Source organism: Lissotriton helveticus, chromosome 11 (assembly GCF_964261635.1).
Source record: "Lissotriton helveticus chromosome 11, aLisHel1.1, whole genome shotgun sequence".
NCBI classification, from domain to species: Eukaryota; Metazoa; Chordata; class Amphibia; order Caudata; family Salamandridae; genus Lissotriton; species Lissotriton helveticus.
Genome location: NC_136072.1, coordinates 551,143,431 through 551,164,830, shown reverse-complemented (window position 1 = coordinate 551,164,830; position 21,400 = coordinate 551,143,431). Strand labels below are relative to the sequence as shown.

The following is a 21,400-nucleotide window of genomic DNA, read 5'->3' as shown; positions in this document are numbered from 1 at the left end:
AAGAAGGAGCAATTCGAAACCGGCATCGATGAAGCCATTTAAAGGCTGAAACGTGTCTGCCTAAGCGTTTCATGCACCTCACTTGCTCTAAAAGCCTTTATAATCCCAAGAGCTGTGTCGTCCCTTCTTCCCTCCCCGGGAGAAAGTTTTGGTGTCTATGTTTCGGCAGCAATCAGGCGCTGGCTGACAAACGCCCTCTCGGTCTGGAGCAACGCTGAGAGCCTGTGAACTCTGGTAGCTGAGTGAAACTACAACTCATCGCCCCACATACTTTGGGAGAGAGGAGGCAACACTGTTTGCCTGAGAAGGGGACATAGGAAGGCAAAATCATTCCAGGTACCTGTGGAGTCGTTAGGATCCCTAGCCAACCAGTTGGGACCTCACATGTTGTTAGGAGATGCCCCGTCACTGAATGGGCTTCCTCTGAGGACTCTAAGCCCCAGCATGCATCTGCCTTGGTGGTTTGAGCATAGGACGCAAGAACATTGTTGGGGTGAGGGACCACCTGATGGGGAGTGGCCACGGTATTTAAATCTGTGAATTTGGCCCCCCTGGAAGAAGGAGCCATTGAAACCGGCACTAATGAAGCCATTTGAAGGCTGAAACACGTCTGCGTAAGCGTTTCATGGACCTCACGTACCTGCAAAAACAAGAGCTATTAAAGCCTTTTTAATCCCCGGAGTGGTGTCGTCCATTTTTCCCTACCTGGGAGAAAGTTTTGGTGTCTATGTTTCTGCAGCAAGCAGGCACTGGCTGACCACCGCCCTCTCGGTCTGGACCAACAGTGAGAGCCGGTGAACTCTGGTAGCTGCATGAAACTGCAACACGTTGCCCTCCATACTTTGGGAGCGAGGAGGCAACACTGTTTGTCTGAGAAGGGGACATAGGAAGGCAAAACCATTCCAGGTACCTGTGGCGGCGTTGGGATCCTTAGCCAACCAGTTGGGACTTCACATGCTGTTAGGAGATGCCCCATCACTGAATGGGTTTCCTCTGAGTACTCCCAGCCCCAGCATGCATCTGCCTGGTTGGTTTGAGCGCAGGACACCTGAACATCGTTGGGCTGAGGAGGGGCGAGGGACCACCTGATTGGGAGTGGCTACGATATTTAAATCTGTGAATTTGGCCCCCCTGGAAGAAGGAGCCATTAAAACCGGCACTGATGAAGCCATTTGAAGGCTGAAACGCGGTTGCCTAAGCGTTTCATGGACCTCACTTACTTGCGCCAAACAAGAGCTAGTAAAGCCTTTTTAATCCCCGGAGCTGTGTCGTCCCTTTTTCCCTACATGGGAGAAAGTTTTGGTGTCTATGTTTCGCCAGCAAGCAGACGCTGGCTGATGACCTCCCTCTCGGTCTGGAGCAATGCTGAGAGCCTGTGAACTCTGGTAGCTGCATGAAACTGCAACGCGTGGCCCCCCATTGCCTGAGAAGGGGACATAGGAAGGCAAAATCATTCCAGGTACCTCTGGCGGCTTTGGGATCTCTAGCCAACCAGTTGGGACTTCACATGTTGTTAGGAGATGCCCCGTCACTTAAAGGGCTTCCTCTGAGTACTCCCAGCCCCAGCATGCATCTGCCTGGTTGGTTTGAGCGCAGGACACCTGAACTTCGTTGGGCTGAGGAGGGGCGAGAGACCACCTGGTGGGAAGTGGCCACGATATTTAAATCTGTGCGTTTGGCCCCCTGGAAGAAGGAGCAATTGAAACCAGCACTGATGAAGCCATGTGAAGGCTGAAACACGTCTTCCTAAGCGTTTCTTGAACCTCACTTTTCCTGCACTCCACGTTAAGCGGAGATCAATGAGTTCCCAAAAACTCCACTTCGCGTTGTGTAGCAGAGTTTTTTACCTCGTTAGTGATCGTCAACATCAAGTTGGCGAGCGTGGGCTTGGAAAAACAACATCCCGGCAAGATTTCTCAATGCAGGGGGCACTAGGTTTCTCTTGCAAGTGGACGCGAATGCTTGTGACAGCTCGCGTTGAGAAACTGCCCATTCCCGTTAAGAAAGCTGGCGCTTGAGTAAAAATCTACTTGAGCGGCACAAAAGGAAAGCAGGGACCACTTGCACTGTGCAGGGTGCCGTTCGCAATGATTGCACAGTGCGGACAAGCATCCGGCACTGTCCAATCACTGCAAACAGCATTTTTCTATCATACTCCGCCACTCGCATAGCTCTGCGTAGTGCGGCGGAGATTTGTTTGCAGAAAAAAAACAAAAAAAAGGGAGAGACAGGCATAGTGCCGCATAGTGCAACTCCAGAAACTCCGTCCAGGTTTAGTGCAGAGGCATTAGGCAGGAAATAAAGCAAAGATATATCAAACAATATTGCTATCATAATGCTTCATAATAAAAGCAACAGAAAATAGTGGCCAAAAATTATTACAACATGCAAAAAGTGTGCAAATTGCACACTGTACGCTTGGTTATTACAACCATTTTCAAATGGTTTAAAACATTGAAAAAAAAATAGAAATACTCCACAAGAATTGACAACAAATATAACTGTAAATTAGGAAACCCTTCCCATGACGTACATGGTTAATAAACAATGTATGCTTTTTAATTAAAGTGTATAGAAAAGTGATGCCGGGAATGTTTGAATTAATCTCATTCATTGGTAATTACTTGGGCCTCATCCCAATCCATCATTATTTTCCATACCATGCCACTTAAGTTTGGATCCAACCATATGCAAATCACTCTTGACTCTGCTCCAATGAGAACAGGCTAAGTTCTCCCTGAACCGGAACCAAGCAACCCAGGAGTGGTTTTGCCCTGGTTAGGGCTCATCAAATGGGTATAGCTTTGTTCCTGTGACACAGTGTATGTCCAGACGTGGTTTCAGTGACACTGTGCCACTGGAACAAAGCTTACCTGAATTCGAAATCTTGTGGGCATTCCCATATTGAGGAACGATGACCTTTCTGCATTTTAAATAAGGATAATCCTGCTTCTTTTGTTTGTTGGAATTTCCCACACACCAGGATTCTCAATTCATCTTCCAACCTCTCCAGATTCTGTGTGTTTGACATCGTCAGACATTGCCAAGGAGCACAAATAGAAACATAACAAGCAGATGGTTGCTGATAGTGTCATAAGGGCTCCATTAGTGCTGCCTAGGAAACTGAGGCTAAGAGTTCTAGATCTCTGGTGCTGTGGTCACTTTCCTTGGAGACTTGGAAGGAGGCAGTTGGAGCTGTCTTAGCTTGTGAGAGCTGCAATTTCTTTAAACACTGACATTTATTAGTGAGCTTGAATACTACTACAACTGGTAAGGTCATTTATGTGTTAGAGTGCTTGACTGAGGGTCTTATTTCGAGCTTTGTGGATGGGATACTCAGTCAAAATGTGACAGATACTTCTTCCCCTATGTTACAAGTGCTTTAGATTATAATACACTTGGAATTTGATGGATGGGATATCTGTGATGTTTTGAATCTAAAACATTGTGTTAATATTAAACTTAAATAGAATATAGACATTGTTCTACCTCCAAAGGCCTGTGTATTTAAAGAATCCATGAGCACTTACATAAACACACACACATACTGGGGACAAATGATGAAACTTTACGTTAAAGTTCAGGGACTAGTGTTTATGCATTAGGGGAATAGATGTGAGGTAATGTGGTTTTAGGTTAGAGGTTTAGGGTATAATAGTTAAGATTTTGAGGTACAGATTTAAGTGTTAAGGGTTTTGGGTATAATGTTAAGGAGTGAAAAGTTTAGGAGTGAGGGTTATGACGGTTATAGGTGCTAGGGTTTAATATTGTGGAATATACGGTATTAGGATTGACACTTTTGGGTATGGGGTTAATGGATTAAGGGAACAGAGATTAACACATTGAGTATAAGGTATAGGGCCTAAGGGTATGGCTTAAGTATTTCAGGAATCTTTTTAAGGTTATGATGAAGAGGGTTAAAAGTGTAGGTTTAGGATTAAAGAAACCCTGATATTACATCTCTTTAATAATATAGAGGAACATGTTTTACATATGAGTTATGCTAATGAGTATTTTTTTAAATGTTATTAATCTGTATGAAAAATATGCAGGTTTACTTTTCATACTAACATTGCACTCAATTTATTTCAATGGAACACACATGACTTTCCAGCCATCTATTTCTCAGTAAACAACATGAATTATCTAGGTACACAAACACATACACTCAAACACACACCTCTTGAGTATGTAATTTTATTGTTATCTATAATAGTTCCTACGACAATCTTAGATGTCTCTCTGATCCTCTTCTTTCTTAGCTTTAAACTAAGTACCCATAGAATTTTGTTCACTAAGCACCAGTTTAGATGATTTCTCATTTCAAAACAAGATTATTATTTATGTTTACATGTTTAATTTGTTTATGATTGGTTGTGTTTGCTTGTATATTTTCAAAACATCTATAAATGTGGTAATTGAGCGTGAAGAGTTTTAATTGATAGGGGCTGAAGTCTGTACATATTATGACATACCTAATTTGTAAAATTCTTTCATTGTCAAACATTCCCTTAGTGGTTCAGAGTTGATGTTCTGAAGTGAAAAATACTTTTGTTGATTTATTGTCCTCAAAATGTTACAGGCATCTCTAGTTTTTGCTTAGCTATTTCGTTTTCTGGTAAGTTGTGTTTGTTGCTGCACTGTTGGGCTGGTATTGTTGTTATTAAACTCTGCTCTTCCTTCTGTCTGTTCATGTGAGTCTTGTGTTTGAGGGCTGTCAGGCTGTACACCCGTGTTATGAACCTGTGCATTGGTAAGGTATAGGAGAAAAACATATAGGCTGTGGGGAAAAGAAGAAAGATTACTTGTGTTCTGTTCAAACACTATTTACCATCTAGAGATATCTAATATATGTTGACGTTAGGGTTGGGCTTGTCGACCTATCAAATTGGAAAAGGTGAGATACCTATGAGGTATATTTGCATCTAATCAATGTCAGTGGTGATGGTTTCAATATCTCTTCGTCAGCCTTACAACCTGCAGAAATATTACTATTTAGTGGGTTGGTAATATGTGTTCTAAATGTTAAAAGCAGCAACAGAATGAGTTGATGTTCGAACTTGCCCTCTAAGCCAGGTCACCCCAGATTTTTGCCTTCCTTCGCTGAACACAGTTATGTTGGCTTTTAGGACTCTGTGCACATTGCTCCTGATAATCACTGGTAAACTGATTGTGCTTTCCCTTTAAAACAGAGTAAAATTGGCCTACACCTGACTGGTACATTTAATTTACTTGTAAAACCATAGTACATGCCACTAAATGTATCCACTGCCTGCAAAATAAATGCTACTAGTGGGCTGCAGCACTCATTGTGCCCCCCTCTCCCTAACTAAGGTAGCATTGCAAAACATATCTTATTCTGCAACTAAATCTGTAGTACAGTTTTGAACTAAACTGCCATTTCTACCAGGCACAACATGCCTTTTGCTAGGCCTAAGCATTCTTGTTTAATACTTATAAGTCACCCCTAAGGCAAGCCCTAATAGCTCATTTGGCAGGGTGCAGTGCATTTAAAAAGTAGCAAAGGTGTACTTCAGTTTTACATGCCCTGATAATGAGAATATCTTAAAGGCATGATTCACTGTCTCCCCTTTGTCACCCTGGACAGTTTTGAGCCAAATATAGGAAAGAGTGAAATTTAGACAAATGGGACGTCCCTCACCTGCAGACTGGCACTGAAAATAAAAGTGGTACCTTCAAAACCTCTCATCAGAACATTCCTTGACCTGTGTATGTAAGATTAGGAAGAAGAACTGTCCTGCCATTTGAAGATGGAAGATTGGACCTGCTTGACTTGGGTTCAGGCTCCATGGAAGTGACTCCAAGAGTCAGTTGACTGACCTCCTGTTTGAGCTACAGGGACAAGGCATGCTTCCAGGAGCCTCCCTGCAACTTCAAAGCTGACCAGCAACTGGGCCTGCCTGAGCCCTGCTGCCAGGCTCTGCTGGAGTGAACTCTGATCCCCAATAGGTGCCCATCCAAGTCATGGACCCTTGGCTAGCATCAGAGTGTTCCCTTCTTGTCTGAAACTGCAAGTCCTGAGTCCCAGGTGAAGATTCTGAAGTTTTTGGCCACTGTGGGACTGGGAATGGACTCCTCATGTAACCCGACAACCATCTGCAATGCCTGCCAACGTGAATCTCCTGCGACGACCTGCTCTTCATGTCCGCTCCTAGATCCAGCTCCACGCAAACAAATGATGGATGGACTGCTGAATGAATCAAACATTGACGCCCACTCGGGAGATCTGGGTTAAATTTATCAATATTTTGCTCCCAATGCCATCCCAGTTTAGACACAGCCATATGCAAAACAGTCTTGATCCTGCTTATCATGGTAACAGTCTAGACCAAACTGAAAAGTCAGGCCATCCTTGGACCAGACAGTAGCATCCTAGGACCGATTTTGGAGTATCACCCCTCATCAGCCATGCTAGCTTCAATCCAGTGCGACAGTGAGCAAGAGACCCATGTCTGGGCATACCCGTCCCACTTAGGGTGAAAAGTGCTATGTAAACAAATGATGGCTGGAATGCCGAATTAATCAAACATTCATCCCCAGTCAAGAGATCTGGGCTACATCCATTGTTCCTTTGCTCACCATGCCACCCCAGCTTAGACCCAACCATATACAAATCAGTCTTGATCCTGCTCCTCATGGAAACAGTCCAGCCCGAACTGTCAAGCAAGGCCTTCTCTGGACCAAAAGCAAGCATCCTAGGACCGGTTTCGGGGCATCACCCCTCATCAGCCAAGCTAGCTTGAATCCAGTGGCACAGTCAGCAAGGAACACACATCTGAGCTTACTCATCCCACTTAACGTGAAAAGTTCAGAGCAAACAAATGATGGACGGAATGCTGAATGAATCAAATGTTGACCCCCAGTCAAGTGATCTGGGTTATAGCCATCATTATTGTGCTCACTATGTCATCCCAGTTTAGACCAAGCCAAATGCAAAACAGTCTTGAACCTGCGTGTCATGGTAACAGTCTAGACCGAACTGAAAAGCCAGGCCATCCTTGGACCAGACACAAGCATCCTAGGACCGATTTCGGAGTATCACCCCTCATCAGCCATGGTAGCTTCAATCCAGTGCGACAGTGAGCAAGAGACCCATGTCTGGGCATAACCGTCTCACTTAGGGTGAAAAGTGCTATGCAAACAAATGATGGAAGGAATGCTGAATGAATCAAACATTCATCCCCAGTTAAGAAATGTGGGTTAAACCCATTGCTCTTTTGCTCTCCATGCCATGCCAGTTTAGACCCAGCCATAAACAAATCAGTGTTGATCCTGCTTCTCATGGGAACAGTCCAGCCTGTACTGTCAAGCATGGCCTTCCTGGGACCAGAAAAAAGTATCATAGGACCAATTTCGGAGCATCACCCGTCATCAGCTAGGCTAGCTTAAATCCAGTGGCACAGTCAGTAAAGGACACACATCTAGGCTTACTCATCCCACTTACGGCAAAAGTGCTCAGCAAACAAATGATGGACGGAGAGCTGAATGAATCAAACATTCACTCCCTGTCAAGATAACCAGCACCAGCACAGTAGACTGCAATGACTGCCAAAGAGAAGCTCTAGCAACATCAATAGATTTGGGATTTGTCTTGCGTTGTGCTATCACTTTATTACTTTGTTTACGTGCTGCATAAGTACTATACACATTAACCCTATCTTAAGCATAAGTGATCTTGTGCCAAGGCACCAGAGGGTAAGCACAGGTTTACTTAGTGACTTTTGGGGTTAACCAGACAAGGATTATGTTAATTACTTGAGTGGTGCTTCCACCCCTCTCACCCAGTTTCTAACGCTTGGTCAGTTAAAAATAATTGTTTATGAATGAAGCCAAAGCAGAGTTATCAGTACATGCCTGGAAGGTCTCTCAGGTTCAAGGAATTCTTTTAAATGAGCCCACATGGATGACCTCAGAATGAATCTATCCTTTGTGGCAGAGGGGCCAGTGATGCAGGGTTTTCAATTATCTCTATCCAGACCTTTTCAAATGATTGTCGCTAATGGTGCTTAAATCAGACATTTTAACATAATACTCTTAGGCTAAACAAGACCATAGGAATTTCATGTGCACCTTGCAAAAAAAAGTTATTGCAACAAAGTGCCATCATCAATTGTATATTTTCCCCAAAATAATTTTGCCATAAAGGACACTTTACAGTTCTTCAAATTTAAGTTGAACCACAAAGGGCCATCACCCTTTACATGTTGTTTTGTTCCTATTAGCGGAATAAAATTTATAGTGAAATTATCCGTTTAACCCACTAATAAATTTTGAAGCTGATTATTGAATTAGATCTCTTGCAATTTCTCATGCATCAACTAAACATTTCGGACTAGCGATCATTTAACACAACTGCCATGTTTTGCACGCAGGGGTCCTAGGTAGCATCAAATAGATGATGAGATGGAAGCTTGAGTTGTCTATGATCAGGGCTGGACTGAGAACCAAAACTAGACCCGGCAAAGTGCTCGGCGGACCGCCTGGGGGGTTAGGGGTGCGACCGAGCTGTTTGCCAGTGCCGGTTTCGGACGATTTTGTTACAGGGTCCGATATTATAGCTGTGCTGCAAAAACGGCCCTGTAACAAAAACAACACCCCACAGGCCAAAAACCATCCCTCACACAGGCGGCCCACCGGGGAAAAACCTAGTGCCCGCTACGCCCAGTCTGGCCCTGTCTATGATGCATCTCAGAACCCTGAGGCAAAAGCCATTGCCTTACTCACTGATAAGCCTGGTATTTTGCCTCCCACCACACCTCTCTTTAAATCTTTCTCCTGCCAAAATATAAAAACATTATTCCTGGCCTCTGGCTACCCTACCACATTTCTCTCTAGAGCTTTCCTTTCCTTCCTTGCTCCAAGTTGTGCTCTCTGCTCTTCATCCAATGCTGACAGGCTCTCTGAGAGCCATGGCAGGATAACCTGGAACTGATATTAAACAACTTTTTTCTCCCAGTTTTTCTGTCATAGCAATAACAAGATTTGGAATTCGGTATTCATGCTAATGGCTCTCCCTTATAGTCATACATAGCAAAATATTAATGGCTGGTGAACAAGTTACATAACAGACTAGATATTTCACAGAGTCAGGTCAGCAGTAAAATGTTTGAGTCTGGTGCGCAAGGCACAAACATTTATTTATAAAGTTTTGTATAGCGCCAACGTGACCCTTACGGGTATCAGAGTGCTTCACAAATGCAAGACACGTGTAGGACTCCTGTAGGTGTTGGAACCCATCACATATGGGTACAGTAATGGGTGAGGAACATTCGAACATATGTATGTACAGTGCATGTTAACAATGTTGTTCACGATGTGTGGGAGTAGCTTCTGAATGTAAGTCTGAATATCTTTTCCCACTCACACAAGACCTTGAATCCTAATGTTGCAGCAAGATGGGTTTTCCAGATCCCCTTGCTCTAAAGCTTTTTACCCTTTGATAACACTCCACATTGTGCCGACTTCATCACTTATTGGCTAAAGAAACTTTTTGAGGAACTCGTGTGATATTTGACTTATAGATTGATTATCCAACCAACAGTTGTTAGCCCAGCTGTTTAGTTTGTTGCCCACTACTAAGTTTGATTTTATCTGCGCTAAGCACTGGATAGGAAACAGACTCAAAAGAAGCCAAAAGGCCTAAAAGAATCAGGAATGCAACAGATGGAGGGCATCCAACAGGGACGTCAAGACTTAATCAGAGGAGTGCATTGGTCTAAAACCTGATTGTTGCGGGCTGAGCAATTATTTTCCAAATAACTTGATAACTGATTATTAGCCAGGCTTTGCATCAGTTTGGTGGCAAAACGATAAAAATGATAGAGGTCGGTAATTGTAAACTTTAATTATGCTCCAAAGACAGCAGTATTTTCCCACCCATTAGGTACCTGGCCTGATACATTAATTCTGTAAGTTTAATTCAAATAATTTCACAAACTGTGTGAATGATCTTCATCTTACAGATATCCCGAAGAGATCTTGATAATATCTCTTTCAGCTGCTCAATTAGCTCTTCCTATTTTATAGGCTTAAAACGCATAAAAGTGTTTCCTTGAGAAGCAGGGTCCAGTTAATATGTTATTGAGGGGTCCGCAGAGGGTGAGCTAATTTCTAAAATGCTCCCTGCAAAAAAGTGATAGAGTTGGTTGTATAAAGTGTAGGAGGGCAGAGACTTACATCTTTCACAGTGAGTGGGCCAAACTCTCTAACAATCTCCAAAATCTGTTTAGCCCGAGAGGTGAACTGATTACTCTGAGCACAAAGTGAGTCGAATGTTTTGTTTTAATGGCTATTTTATAGGTTTTAAAATCTGGAAATGGCATTCTTATTAGGGTTTGAGTTAAAACCTTTCCTCCAGTGTCTTTAGACTTTCTTATATGCTTTCTAGCAACATCAAGTTGCTATTGATACACACTTCATACAACTTTCAAGAGGACAACAGAATCAAGACCAGTCGGCACTACAATGTCTTCATCTGCCTTAAAAAGATGCATCAGATAGATGATTGAGCAAGGGAGGGTAGAAATTTGCAGGTTTGAGCCACAATCGACAGGAGTTTCCAAGGCACTAAAAGCCCTGGTAGTGGGAGCTCGATTGGAGAACATTTTCAAGGATGTCAAGTGGTGTGGGTATTCTACGTTTAAGTGGTTTTATTTTAAAGCTATGCAGTACAGTCGGTGGTGAGTCCACTTTAAACTATGCATAATCCTTCCCTACGGTCTTAACAAAAACTGAGATTTTCATAGACATTTCAGAAAGAAGCTAGGATCATTACCATTCTTTTCTTGAGATGATGAGACAAATAGTTCCTTAATGGATTTCCACCTTTTACTGAATGGTTGGAAAGTATGACTTGGGGGTTCAATGAAAGCAACAGGTTGCTGTGACAGTCATGGCTATATGGATGATGCTAGAGCAAATAAAATTGGCCTGACATGCTGCTGTTTTAAGGCTTCTGGTAGGCATCAGACTGGATCCAGATATTTAAAAGCAGTAGTACTCTTGTATACCAGTAGATGGCGTTGTGCACCTCCGTGCTGACGTTATTCCACTCCAGAAGACTTGGGTGTAAATAACCACTATCCAGGCGTGCTGATGCCAGTTCCTTTGTATACATGCTTTTTGAGGCGGAAACAGAGCTTACTCCTCCTCTCTTTGACAACTATTTTTCTCCCAAAACGTTCTTTTTCAGAGTCCCAGGGACAATATGTCACCTACCAAAACAACAGGGCTTAAACATTTCAGGGAATGTTTAAAACCAATGTCTGTGACAGATCCCCATGAACTATGTCTGTGGTGCCTGGGGTCTGAGGAGGTCCTTGACCTGACCCTACCTACAACAGAGGTGAAAACTAACATCTTGACGAACAAGTTACTTACATTCCATAACGCTTTAGCTGGTAGAGACTCTATCTAGACGCTGATTCTTTTTATGAGAATATTCCCTAGTGTCAGACTGCATCCTGAATCATTTTTTTGCAATTTCCCCTAGCATGCTGGTAGTTGGCATCGTTTGGCACTGCATGGCATTGTTGGCGTAGTCAGCAGCAGATGTGACATTCGCAGTGCCAACATAGGCCCCGCCCCAGGGAGCAAACCTCAGTTCATAACAGTCTTTTTTTATTTTTAATCCTTGCAATTTATTATGATATGAGCTTTGCAAAAGGAAGAAACGAAAAGAGGATGTGTACAAAGAATGTGTTTGTATTGTGGTAAATCTGGATATTATCTAAAAGATTGTCACAGTAAACATAGAATTTTCAAGAGTCAAATACAGATGCCTTCAGTTAAAAAGGTTACAACCAGTGGAAAACTGAGCACCTCGACAATAAATGGTGCTGCCTTGTTGAGTGAAGATAAGCAGTTTGTCACAAAATAGGCAGCTAATACTATGTAGTGATTGATTACTCATTTAGCAGTTCCTAACAAAATTATTTTATCCAATGAACAAGGTGAATTGGTTTCAGGACTTCAGGTCAGGTTTAGGTGTCTCAGGGAATTATATGGTTATCAAGTTTGGACAATCATTAGAGATACCTTTGATCACTAAGAATGTTCCTGCAGAGGTTAGGGCAGTAGATGGTTCAGCATTGCCTTCAATGTTAATATATACACACAATCTTTGTGGTGGGTTTTGCAAGTCACTATGAATAAAATAGTTTTGATCTGATTGATGCCCCTCATTAGGTCAAGCCTAGCTATTGCGTAAGCAATCGCTATGCGAGATTATAGTAAGGGGAAAAGAAAAGTCTACCAAAGACCTCTGGAATGCGGTTTATGGCCAGTGCATGTGAGGCATTAAAGTGCGAAGCAGGCATCTGGCATTGACTTGAAAGCAGCAGACTGCTTTCACGAGCGCGTGCTTGACCTCACTTCCTGCTCCCCCTCTTACAGCAATTAACTTTCGTTCACTCATACCCCATATGCTCGTTCCCTCCCACCCTTCCTTTGATGTCTGCTTTTCTTGTTTTCTCCTCCTAACCCTCTCTCTCCACCCTCCAATTCTACCCTCCACCCTCCAACTCCACCCTCCAACTCCACCCTCCAACTCCAACTCCACCCTCCAACTCCAACTCCACCCTCCAACTGCAACCTCCAACTCCACCCTCCAACTCCAACTCCACCCTCCAACTCCACCCCCCAACTCCTACTCCACCCTCCAACTCCTACTCCACCCTCCAACTCCAACTCCACCGTCCAACTCCACCCTCCAACTCCAACTCCACCCTCCAACTTCAACTCCATCCTCCAACTCCAACTCCACCCTCCAACTCCAACTTCACCCTCCAACTCCACCCTCCAACTCCAACTCCACCCTCCAACTCCAACTCCACCATCTACCCTTCAACTCCACCCTCCAACTCCAAATCCACCCTCCAACTCCAACTCCACCCTCTAACTCCACCCTCCAACTCCAAATCAACCCTCCAAATCCACTCTCCAACTCCACCCTCCAACATCAACACCACCCTCCAACTCCACCCTCCAACTCCATCCTCCAACTCCAACTCCAACCTCCACCCTTCAACTTCACCCTCCAACTCCACCCTCCAATTCCACTCTCCGACTCCACCCTCCAACTCCACCCTCCAACTCTAAATCCACCCTCCAACTCCACCCTCCAACTCCACCTTCCAACTCCAAATTCACCCTCCAACTCCACCCTCCAACTCCACCTTCCAACTCCAACTTCACCCTCCAACTCCAACTTCACCCTCCAACTCCAACTCCAACTCCACCATCCACCCTCCAACTCCACCCGCCAACTCCAACTCCACCCTCCAACTCCAACTGCACCCTTCAACTCCACCCTCCACCTCCACCCTCCAACTCCACCCTCCAACTACATCCTCCAACTCCACCCTCCAACTGCAACCTCCACTCTCCAACCCACCCACCACACTCCAACTCCGCCCTCAAACTCCACCCTCCAACTCCACCCTCCAACTCCAACTCCACCCTCCAACTCCAACTCTACCCTCCACCCTCCAACTCCACCTTCCAACTCCAACTCCAACTCCACCCTCGAACTCCACCCTCCAACTCCAACTCCAACTCCACCCTCCAACTCCACCCTCCAACTCCACCCTCCACCCTCCCAACTCCAACTCCATCCTCCAACTCCAACTCCATCCCTCCAACTCCAACTTCACCCTCCAATTCCACCCTCCAACTCCAACTCCACCCTCCAACTCCAACTCCACCATCCACCCTTCAACTCCACCCTCCAACTCCAAATCCACCCTCCAACTCCAACTCCACCCTCTAACTCCACCCTCCAACTCCAAATCCACCCTCCAACTCCAACTTCACCCTCTAACTCCACCCTCCAACTCCAAATCAACCCTCCAAATCCACCCTCCAACTCCACCCTCCAACTCCACCCGCCAACCTCAACTCCACCCTCCAACTTCGCCCTCCAAATCCAACCTCCAACTCCAACTCCACCCTCTAACTCCACCCTCCAACTCCACCCTCCAACTCCAACTCCACCCTCCAACTCCAACTCCACCCTCCAACTCCAACTCCACCCTCCAACTCCACCTTTCAACTCCACCCTCCAACTCCACCCTCCAACTCCACCCTCCAACTCCAACTCCACCCTCCAACTCCAACTCCACCCTCCAACTCCACCCTCCAACTCCAACTCCACCCTCCAACTCCAACTCCACTCTCCAACTCCACCCTCCAACTCCACCATCCAACTCCACCCTCCAACTCTACCCTCCTTCTCTACCCTCCAAATCCACCCTCCAACTCCACCCTCCAACTCCAACTCCACCCTCCAACTCCACCCGCTAACTCCAACTCCACCCTCCAACTCCAACTGCACCCTTCAACTCCACCCTCCACCCTCCAACTCCACCCTCCAACTCCACCCTCCAACTACATCCTCCAACTCCAACTCCACCCTCCAACTGCACCTCCACTCTCCAACCCACCCACCACACTCCAACTCCACCCTCCAACTCCACCCTCCAACTCCACCCTCCAACTCCAACTCTACCCTCCACCCTCCAACTCCACCCTCCAACTCCAACTCCACCCTCCAACTCCAACTCCACCCTCCAACTCCACCCTCCAACTCCAACTCCACCCTCCAACTCCACCCTCCACCCTCCAACTCCAACTCCATCCTCCAACTCCAACTCCACCCTCCAACTCCAACTTCACCCTCCAACTCCACCCTCCAAATCCAACTCCACCCTCCAACTCCAACTCCACCATCCACCCTTCAACTCCACCCTCCAACTCCAAATCCACCCTCCAACTCCAACTCCACCCTCTAACTCCACCCTCCAACTCCAAATCAACCCTCCAAATCCACCTTCCAACTCCACCCTCCAACCTCTACTCCACCCTCCAAATCCACCCTCCAACTCCATCCTTCAACTCCACCCTCCAACTCCACCCTCCAATTCCACCCCTCCAACTCCACCCTCCAACTCCACCCTCCAACTCTAACTCCACCCTCCAACTCCACCCTCCAACTCCAACTCCACCCTCCAACTCCACCTTCCAACTCCAACTTCACCCTCCAACTCCACCCTCCAACTCCACCTTCCAACTCCAACTTCACCCTCCAACTCCAACTTCATCCTCCAACTCCACCCTCCAACTCCACCCTCCAACTCCAACTCCACCATCCACCTTTCAACTCCACCCTCCAACTCCAAATCCACCCTCCAACTCCAACTCAACCCTCTAACTCCACCCTCCAACTCCAAATCAACCCTCCAAATCCACCCTCCAACTCCACCCTCCAACTCCACCCTCCAACCTCAACTCCACCCTCCAACTCCACCCTCCAACTCCACCCTCCAACTCCACACTCCAACTCCAACTCCCAACCTCCACACTTCAACTCCACCCTCCAACTGCACCCCTCCAACTGCACCCTCCAATTCCACCCTCCAACTCCAACTCCACCCTCCAACTCTAACTCCACCCTCCAATTCCAACTCCACCCTCCAACTCAAACTCCACCCTCCAACTCCAATGCCACCCTCCAACTCCACCCGCCAACTCCAACTCCACCCTCCAACTCCAACTGCACCCTTCAACTCCACCCTCCACCTCCACCCTCCAACTCCACCCTCCAACTACATCCTCCAACTCCAACTCCACCCTCCAACTGCAACCTCCACTCTCCAACCCACCCACCACACTCCAACTCCACCCTCCAACTCCAACCTCCAACTCCACCCTTCAACTCCAACTCCACCCTCCAACTCCAACTCTACCCTCCACCCTCCAACTCCACCCTCCAACTCCAACTCCACCCTCCAACTCCAACTCCTCCCTCCAACTCCTCCCTCCAACTCCAACTCCACCCTCCAACTCCACCCTCCACCCGCCAACTCCACCCTCCAACTCCAACTCCACCCTTCAACTCCACCCTCCAACTCCAAATCCACCCTCCAACTCCCAACTCCACCCTCTAACTCCACCCTCCAACTCCAAATCAACCCTCCAAATCCACCCTCCAACTCCACCCTCCAACTCCACCCTCCAACCTCAACTCCACCCTCCAACTCCAACTTCCACCCTTCAACTCCACCCTCCACCCTCCAACTCCACCCTCCAACTCCAACTCCACCCTTCAACTCCACCCTCCAACTCCAAATCCAACCCTCCAACTCCAACTCCAACCTCTAACTCCACCCTCCAACTCCAAATCAACCCTCCAAATCCCACCCTCCAACTCCACCCTCCAACTCCACCCTCCAACCTCAACTCCAACCCTCCAACTCCAACCTCCACCCTTCAACTCCACCCTCCAACCCCACCCTCCAACTCCACCCTCCAACTCCACCCCCTCCAACTCCACCCTCCAACTCTAATCTCCACCCTCCAACTGCAACTCCAGCCTCCAACTTCAACTCCCACCCTCCAACTCCAACTCCACCCTCCAACTCCACCTTCCAACTCCAACTTCACCCTCCAACTCCACCCTCCAACTCCACCCTCCAACTCCAACTCCACCCTCCACCTTTCAACTCCACCCTCCAACTCCACCCTCCAACTCCAACTCCACCCTCCAACTCCACCCTCCAACTCCACTCTCCAACTCTGCCCTCCAACCTCAACTCCACCCTTCAACTCCAACCTCCAACTCCAACTCCACCCTCCAACTCCACCCTCCAACTCTAATTTCACCCCTCCAACTCCACCCTCCAACTCCAACTTCACCCTTCAACTCCACCCTCCAACTCCACCCTCCAACTCCACCCTCCACCCTTCAACTCCACCCTCCAAAATCCACCCCTCCAACTCCAACTCCACCCTCCAACTCCACCCTTCAACTCCACCCTCCAACTCCACCCTTCAACTCCAACTCCACCCTCCTACTCCACCCTCCAGCTCCACCCTCAAACTCCACCCTCCAACTCCAACTCCATCCTCCAACTCCACCCTCCAACTCCAACTCCCCCTCCACCCTTCTACTCTACCCTCCAACTCCACCCTCCTACTCCAACTCCACCCTCCAACTCCAATCCACCCTCCAACTCCAACTCCACCCTCCAACTCCACCCCCCAACTCCACCCTCCAACTCCACCCCCCAACTCCACTCTCCAACTCCACCCTCAAACTCCAACTCCACCCTCCAACTCCAGCTCCACCCTCCAACTCCACCCTCCAACTCCAACTCCACCCTCCACCCTTCTACCCTACCCTTCAACTCCACCCTCCAACTCCAACTCCACCCTCCAACTCCCCCCTCCAGCTCCGCCCTCAAACTCCACCCTCCAACTCCAACTCCACCCTCCAACTCTACCCTCCAACTCCACCCTCCACCCTTTTATACTCTACCCCCCAACTCCCCCTCCCAACTCCACCGCCCCACTCCACTCTCCAACTCCACCCTCAAACTCCAACTCCAGCTCCACCCTCCAACTCCACCCTCCAACTCCAACTCCACCCCCACCCTTCTACTCTACCCTCCAACTCCACCCTCCAACTCCAACTCCACCCTCCAACTCCAACTCCACCCTCCAACTCCACCCTCCAGCTCCACCCTCAAACTCCACCCTCCAACTCCAACTCCACCCTCCAACTCCACCCTCCAGCTCCAACTCCACCCTCCAATCTTCTACTCTACCCCCAACTCCACCCTCCCACTCCAACTCCACCCTCCAACTCCAACTCCACCCTCCAACTGCAACTCCACCCTCCAACTTCACCCCCCAACTCCACCCTCCAACTCCACCCCCCAACTCCACTCCCCAACTTCACCCTCAAACTCCAACTCCCCCCTCCAACTCCAGCTCCACCCTCCAACTCCACCCTCCAACTCCAACTCCACCCTCCACCCTTCTACTCTACCCTCCAACTCCACCCTCCAACTCCAACTCCACCCTCCAACTCCACCCTCCACCATTCAACTTCACCCTCCAACTCCACCCTCCAACTCCAACTCCACCCTCTAACTCCAACACCACCCTCCAACTCCACCCTCCAACTCCACCCTCCAACTCCACGCTCCATCTCCACCCTCCAACTCCAACTCCACCCTCCAACTCCAACTCCACCCTCCAACTCCAACTCCACCCTCCATCTCCACCCTCCAACTCCAACTCCACCCTCCAACTCCACCCTCCAACTCCAACTCCAACCTCCACACTTCAACTCCACCCTCCAACTGCACCCTCCAATTCCACCCTCCAACTACAACTCCACCCTCCAACTCTAACTCCACCCTCCAACTCCACCCTCCAACTCCAACTCCACCCTCCAACTCCACCCTCCAACTCCAACTCCACCCTCCAACTCCACCTGCCAACTCCAACTCCACCCTCCACCTTCTACTCTACCCTCCAACTCCACCCTCCAACTCCAGCTCCACCCTCCAACTACAACTCCACCCTTCACCCATCTACTCTACCCTCCAACTCCAACTCCACCCTCCAACTCTACCCTCCACCATTCAACTCCACCCTCCAACTCCACCCTCCCACTCCACCCTCCAACTCCACCCTTCAACTACATCCTCCAACTCCAACTCCACCCTCCAACTGCAACCTCCACTCTCCAACCCCACCCACCACACTCCAACTCCACCCTCCAACTCCACCCTCCAACTACACCCTTCAACTACAACTCCTCCCTCCAACTCCAACTCTACCCTCCACCCTCCAACTCCACCCTCCAACTCCAACTCCAACTCCACCTTCCAACTCCAACTCCACCCTCCAACTCCAACTCCACCCTCCAACTCCACCCTCCACCACCCTCCATCTCCATCCTCCAACTCCAACTTCACCCTCCAACTCCACCCTCCAACTCCAACTCCACCCTCCAACTCCAACTCCACCATCCACCCTTCAACTCCACCCTCCAACTCCAAATCCACCCTCCAACTCCAACTGCACCCTGTAACTCCACCCTCCAACTCCAAATCAACCCTCCAAATCCACCCTCCAACTCCACCCTCCGACCTCAACTCCACCCTCCAACTCCACCCTCCAACTCCACCCTCCAACTCCAACTCCAACCCCCACCCTTCAACTCCACCCTCCAACTCCACCCTCCAATTCCACCCTCCAACTCCAACTCCACCCTCTAACTCCACCCTCCAACTCCACCCTCCAACTCCAACTCCACCCTCCAACTTCAACTCCACCCTCCAACTCCAACTCCACCCTCCAACTCCACCTTCCAACTCCAACTTCACCCTCCAACTCCACCCTCCAACTCCACCCTCCAACTCCAACTCCACCCTTCAACTCCACCCTCCAACTCCACCCTCCAACTCCAACTCCACCCTCCAACTCTGCCCTCCAAAATCAACTCCACCCTCCAACTCCACCCTCCAACTCCAACTCCACCCTCCAACTTCACCCTCCTGCTCCACCCTCAAACTCCAACTCCACCCTCCACCCTTCTACTCTACCCTCCAACTCCACCCTCCCACTCCAGCTCCACCCTCCACCCTCCAACTCCACCCTCCAACTCCAACTCCACCCTCCACCCTTCTACTCTACCCTCCAACTCCACCCTCCAACTCCAACTCCACCCTCCAACTCCACCCTCCAACTCCACCCTCCACCCTTCTACTCTACCCTCCAACTCCACCCTCCAACTCCAACTCCACCCTCCAACTCCACCCTCCAACTCTAATTTCACCCTCCAACTCCACCCTCCAACTCCAACTCCACCCTCCAACTCCAACTCCACCCTCCACTCCACCTTCCAACTCCAACTTCACCCTCCAACTCCACCCTCCAACTCCACCCTCCAACTCCACCCTCCAACTCCACCCTCCAACTCCAACTCCACCCTCCACCCTCCAACTCCACCCTCCAACTCCACCCTCCAACTCCACCCTTCAACTCCAACTCCACCCTCCAACTTCACCCTCCTGCTCCACCCTCAAACTCCAACTCCACCCTCCACCCTTCTACTCTACCCTCCAACTCCACCCTCCCACTCCAGCTCCACCCTCCACCCTCCAACTCCACCCTCCAACTCCAACTCCACCCTCCACCCTTCTACTCTACCCTCCAACTCCACCCTCCAACTCCAACTCCACCCTCCAACTCCACCCTCCAACTCCACCCTCCACCCTTCTACTCTACCCTCCAACTCCACCCTCCAACTCCAGCTCCACCCTCCAACTCCACCCTCCAACTCCAACCTCCAACTCCAACTCCACCCTCCAACTCCACCCTCCAACTCCACCCCCCAACTCCACCCTCCAACTCCACCCCCAACTCCACTCTCTAACTCGACCCTCCTACTCCAACTCCACCCTCCAACTCCTCTCTCCAACTCCACTCTCCAACTCCGCCCTCCAACCTCAACTCCACCCTCCAACTCCACCCTCCAACTCCAACTCCACCCTCCAACTCCACCCTCCACCATTCAACTCCACCCTCCAACTCCACCCTCCAACTCCACCCTCCAACTCCAACCCCACCCTCCAACTCCACCCTCCAACTCCACCCTCCAACTCCTCCCTCCATCTCCACCCTCCAACTCCAACTCCACCCTCCAACTCCAACTCCACCCTCCAACTCCAACTCTACCTTCCAATTCCAACTTCACCCTCCAACTCCACTCTCCAACTCCAACTCCACCCTCCAACTCCACCCTCCAACTCCACCCTCCAACTCCACCCTTCAATTCCACCCTCCAACTCCACCCTCCAACTCTATCCTCCTACTCCAACTCCCCACACTCCAACTCCAACTTCACCCTCCAACCCCACCCTCCAACTCTACCCTCCAATTCCAACTTCACCCTCCAACTCCACCCTCCAACTCCAACTCCACCCTCCAACTCCACCCTCCAACTCCACCCTCCAACTCCACCCTCCAACTCCACCCTTCAATTCCACCCTCCAACTCCACCCTCCAACTCTATCCTCCAACTCCAACTCCCCACACTCCAACTCCAACTTCACCCTCCAACCCCACCCTCCAACTCTACCCTCCAACTCCAACTCCACCCTCCAACTCCACCTCCACCCTCCAACTCCAACTCCACCCTCCAACTCTAACTCCACCCTCCAACTCTGCCCTACAACTCCAACTCCACCCTCCAACTCCAACTCCACCCTCCAACTCCACCCTCCAATTCCAACTCCACCCTCCAACTCTAACTCCACCCTCTAACTCCACCCTCCAACTCTACCCTTCAACTCCACCCTCCAACTCCACCCTCCAACTCCACCCTCCAACTCCAACTCCAACTCCACCCTCCAACTCCACCCGCCAACTCCAACTCCACCCTTCAACTCCACCCTCCAACTCCACCCTCCAACTCTACCCTTCAACTCCACTGTTGGACTCGGCCTCGTGGCGTGGTCCTACCCCTCCCGCATGGCGGGCCTGGGAAGACATCGGCCCTCCGTCGACCCGCTGTCGACCCCCCTGA

The 21,400-nt window shown here is 49.1% G+C and overlaps 1 protein-coding gene across 1 annotated transcript in view; it reads left to right on the top strand.

Annotated features, from left to right (window-relative positions):
- The first annotated feature begins 3,184 nt into the window (after positions 1-3,184).
- Positions 3,185-21,400, top strand: part of LOC144790668 (uncharacterized) — a 100,603-nt gene continuing 82,387 nt past the window's right edge. The window contains exon 1 of the mRNA XM_078665395.1: positions 3,185-3,270. The gene's annotated coding sequence lies outside the window, so the exon portion shown is untranslated. The remainder of the gene's footprint in view (positions 3,271-21,400) is intronic.